The sequence below is a fragment of the Myotis davidii genome, unplaced genomic scaffold (assembly GCF_000327345.1).
Source record: "Myotis davidii unplaced genomic scaffold, ASM32734v1 scaffold187, whole genome shotgun sequence".
NCBI lineage: Eukaryota > Metazoa > Chordata > Mammalia > Chiroptera > Vespertilionidae > Myotis > Myotis davidii.
The window spans coordinates 6,509,382-6,514,644 of record NW_006383018.1 but is presented as its reverse complement, the minus strand read 5'-3'; positions in this window follow the sequence as shown (position 1 = coordinate 6,514,644).

Sequence of the window (5,263 nt, the reverse complement as noted above, 5' to 3'; positions counted from 1 at the left end):
AGAATCGAACCTGGGACCCTTCAGTCCGCAGGCCGACAATCTATCCACTGAGCCAAACCGGCTAGAGCGATTATTTTTGAGACCAACTATTTCTCAGAAAAATTCAAGTATTGTTTCTTCCAGGGATTAATAACCCATAACAGCTATACCAGAATAAAAGCATTTTGGAGGCCATAGTAGGATGGGGGGGAAAAGGTAGGAAACATGGATTTGAGGACCAACTCCATCACTTATTGGCCGTGTGACCTAGAAAAGTCATTTGATCCCTTGAAACCTAGATTCCCACTGTAACATAGAAGCCCTACTAGCTACCACTCCTGTTGCTATGAGGAATAATGGAAATAAGAGCCCTGCCATTCTTCCTAACAGACAATAGGCACACAATAACTGTTCACTTTCTCTTTGTTACTAAACAGCACGTTTGTTGGGGTTAGTCTATGGCAGTGATGGCAAACCTATGACACGCATGTCAGAGGTGACACGAGAACTCATTTTTTTGGTTAATTTTTCTTTCTTAAATGGCATTGAAATATATAAAATAAATATCAAAAATATAAGTCTGTGTTTTACTATGGTTGCAAATATCAAAAAATTTCTATATGTGACACGGCACCAGAGTTAAGTTAGGGTTTTTCAAAATGCTGACACGCCGAGCTCAAAAGGTTTGCCATCACTGGTCTATGGAACAGAAATATGGGCAGAGTCTGGGTTCACTTCTTCATGAAAATCTTTTGTAATTCTCTCCCCCTTTTGCAGGCTGATCATCTTTAGGTGCACATATTAATTGAAATCACACAAGTGAGGTTGTCCAAAGGATCTGTGAAATACTGAACAACAAAACAACTTAGTGGTTAGAAATGCAGGTCATTGACCCTCACTTCCAAAATTCAGTTCTGGATTTCCTACTGAATAGTTTTATGACCCAACACTTGCCAGACTGAGAAGAGAGAGGAAATTATACATACATTCCTTTTAAAGATTATGAAGAATTCATTTTATTTTCATGAACATGAGTATGTGTAGGGAGGAGGGGGAAATTTATAAGGAAATCTACTGAATTGCTGGCTTTGTTTCTCATCCTGAAGTATTTCACACCTTTTCATCATTATTTTCTCAGTTACAGTTATTGACCAAAACATTTGTATTTGCTTCTTACCAGACCAGGAAAATAAAAAGCATGAAAGGTAGAAGACTTGTAGATAATTAAGCTTCAAAATGAAGAATAATAGTTACCTCCAAGTTGATACCTGCCCTATTCAGCTAAGCTATGGCGTCCTCACCACGTGTGGTAGGCAAAATAAAGGTTCCCCAAAGATATCTTCATCCGAATCCCTGAAACCTGTCCGATCCATCTCTCAATGTTCAGAGGCAATTTTTATAAAACTAGATGGTTTCTTAATCTTCTCTCACCAGGAACCTCTGGAGCTGAGTTATCTTATTTTGAAGAGGTTCGCTTCCCACATTTTCCCATTCCTTGTCCCATTCCCAAATCCATAATTTCTGCTTTGTGCTGAAATGATCTGCCAAACCAGATTCTGTCAGCTAGGGTTTCCCTTCGCCTATTTTCCTTCAAGGGATGGAGCCCGGCCAGAAAAAAAAAGGGTTTTGGAGGTTAGTGAGGAGCCTCTCCAACGAAAAACACGAATGTGGTTGGGGGCACCAGAGATGGCAGGAACCTAAGGACACTGATTCTTTCTTTGTGGTCAAGATGGATAAGCGACATTGGTGAGGGCAGTTCTGTTTGCCTGTGTTCTTTTTTAAATTCTATTTTAACGCTGTATGTCAGCATAAAATCCCTCATTGTTTATTTTCTACTGGGCCTTTCTCAATATGCCTTTCACTGTTTTCTTTCCAACACCTCACTGCCAGGCTGATTGGAAAGGCAGCTGATTCAACCTCCCAACGGTTAAATTGTGAAGTTAAACACATATGCCAGATTTTCCTCTTTATTAACACAAAAAACACTTTGTCTCATTTCTCTTGCATTTAACTGGACACACAAAATACTCGATCTGTTCTTCTGAATTCTCACCAGCCAATGAGGTAAATAATTAAGAATGATCAAGACCTTAATTCTTTGAGCATTTAAATGGTGAGTTTGATTTTTTTTAGGGAAGGACATCAGGTAGCAAGCCCTGAAGCCAGAGCTGTGGAATGGGGGCTATCATCTGTAACCTCCCCACTGAACGAAGGGTCTTAGTAAATACGGCATCTCTCTCCCACTTACTATGGCAGCTACCCAGGAACCGGTGAGAGGGTCATTTTCCTTTTGGGGAGGTGGGAAATTCCAGGAGAGTAGTCTATGGAGTCATGTTTGGAAGGATAGACCCCTGGAAGAGCTCCTATGCTATATGATGGGCTGGGGCCGGGGGCTGCTGTTAACCAGAGCACCGCCTCCCTGGGAGAACACAGTGACATGGAGCCTGCCTTCCTGCTTGCCTGCTGTGACCCACATGGAACCTCAGTAAGCACCGTAGGCAGTATGTAGTTCCTGGGCTCTAAGAAGGTAACAGAAGCCTACTTCAAGCGCTTGCAAAAGAATTCAGCTGTTTAACAGTGGGGATCTTCCCATTGAGTCCTCCCTCACTTAAAAATATAAACCATAGTATATATTTTGCCAAATGTGTAAATGTGTGTGAAGACTGGAATGTGTTTCCCTCTCTGGTTACTAAATTCTGTTCAATGCATCATAACTATTTTTTGAATGCCTTCTTTGCATATAGCTGCGTACATTATTACTCTGGTAAATACAGAAAGGAGTGATGAAGTTAGAAAGAAAGGCAAATCATTGTTATAGAGTCCATTTTATGTATCTGCTTTCATTGTTTCTTAAATATTGCTCACAACAACCCTGATAGGCTGTGTGGTTTAAAGTTTGGTGTCATGTAATGGAGTCAAAATCCTACTTTTAAATAAGATAGAAACCTCTCTTCTAATGTAAGAGCCTGGCATGGGGCTGCCCATATTAAAGGCTATATTTCCTGGATAGATTTGACTATGAGGCTAAGCTTTGGCAAACAATCTGTGAGCAGAAATCAGGTATGTAAGGGGAAGGAATGTAGATGGGGTAGAGAATCATGCCCAATATTCAGCAACATAAAATTTCACTAATGCTCTAGTACTAGCTATGGACATTATTCAAAACTATGCTCAAATTTAGTTTAAAGGCATCAAGAACACACCTTCAATAAGGAAGAGGTTTGAAGGATGTTAAATAGAGAAGTTAGTATTAACACATTTGCGTGTATAGTAGCTCCCTTCAGAATTTAATAAGCAAAATCAGTTGAACTTTGTCATGGAGTAATGCCACGCAACTGTAATGCTGTTCCCCATTCACAGGGGATACACAATTGATCTGTGTATTTTCAAAGCAGAGGCATTGGTCCTTTGACAGACATCTGTTACAGTGACAGTACTCTTATTCTGCCAAATGTCTAATGTGCACCTAATGATTGTATCATACACCGAAAGCTGTTATGCGCTGATTACCAACTGCTGTTTATAATCTTTTGAATGAATTTTTTTGATGCTGAAAAATGATGGAAAAAAGTCACAAGAAGGAGAAAATGGAAGAGAAAGTGATCCATAAACAATGGGGTTTCATATAGCTCCATGTGGCATCATCAAGCCTCTGAGAGTCTTTGACAAGTTTTAGAAGCATGATAAATTTCTAGGCTTAATAGCAATAAAGCAAATAATAGCTTTCAATTTAATAAACACATGGCTGTCAGGGTTATGGTAACACCTGATATCATGAATCCTTTGTGACTTAGGCCCACTGGCAACTGCTGAGCTTACTGTACCCCAACCACAAATCATCAATCATCCTAATCCATCAGAGATCAATTTCCCTGTGGGAAAACTGCTTATTTAAATGTTTAGAGCTATTTTCCATGTTTGTTATAATTCAATTATATTTTCATATATTTGAGAGGCTCAGTAGTAAGTCTACTGAGCTCCATGTCTCAAAGGTCCAGTAGAAAAGGACTTGACTTATCTGAGCATAGTAGGTGTTATCAATATCTGCAAATTGATGGCCATCATGATAGGAAAGCAGAAGCACAGGGTGGTCCAAGATGGGGCCAGGTCCTGAAACGCTGCTATCTCCTTTGCACGTGGCATTAGAAGGCAATCATCTAGAAAGAAAAGAACAGTGTAGAAAAAAGGAGAAACTTTTTTTTTGTTCATCCATCTTTTTTTTTTTAACAAGCGCTCTTTTTTTAAAAAAAAATAAAGCCATTGAAAAGACGATACATTAAGAAACATGTAAACACCGCAGCTGCTTAATGACAAGTTGCACTGCTTGGTTTAGTACCTATGCACTCCTAGGTATGGAGACCTGGAACGGGGGCAGGAGCCTCCCCTCACTCCCGAAGTTGGACAAATTAGTGGGGAATAAGGGCAGAGTAAGAGGAAATGTAAGGTCTAGCTTGTGCACAGGTCCTGAGAGAATAAAAGCAAATTCTATTTTCTAATTCTCCCAGAAGAAAGATTTATGTTACGAAAGTCGGAGGATGGATTTGTGTTGTCTGTAGGGACATAGAGGAATTGTCTGGTGCTTTCCAGCTCGAACATCATCTACTGGGAGGCCCACCAGAGCCCAGTGTCAGGCTCTGCGGAAGGCTAGGAGCACAGAGCCCGCCTCCCCCCCACGCACTTTCGTCCCAGCCTTGGAAATCCAGGGACAGCTGGACAAGTGGCCCTGTCCCCATGGGGATTGTCCGTTGTACTGAACTCGGGGCCCAGCCTGGGAAAAACAGCTCACCTTGGTGCTGCTGCCCCCAGTCAACCTCGAGTGTTGAACAAACTTTTTTTTGTTCATCCGTCTTTCCCAGGGTGCGATGAACAAAGTTTGAGGAGAACCAAGGCAAGAGAGTGGAGAAACCGAAATGAGTTCAGCCCGAGTAAAGCAGAGGTTGCAGGAAGGAAGTGGTGAAAGATGAGGCTGGCGCCCGCCCATAAACAATGTTAAGGAATTTATTTAAGGACAACGGGGAGGAGCTAGTAAAAGATTCTGAGTAAAGGAGTGGCCTGGTGAGGTGTGGATTTTTAAGATTCTCTTTGGGTACAGGTTGGAGAATGGTGTGGAAGAGAATGAGGCTGGAGGCAGGGAGACCAGTGAAGAGATTACATCAGAATTCCTTAGGACAAGCGCTCAAGCTTGCACCACACAGTGGTGGTGGTGAAGAGAAGAGACATTTACACGGGGGAATCTATAGCATTTGAATCGACAGTAAGTGAATGGATATGGAACGAGGGAAAG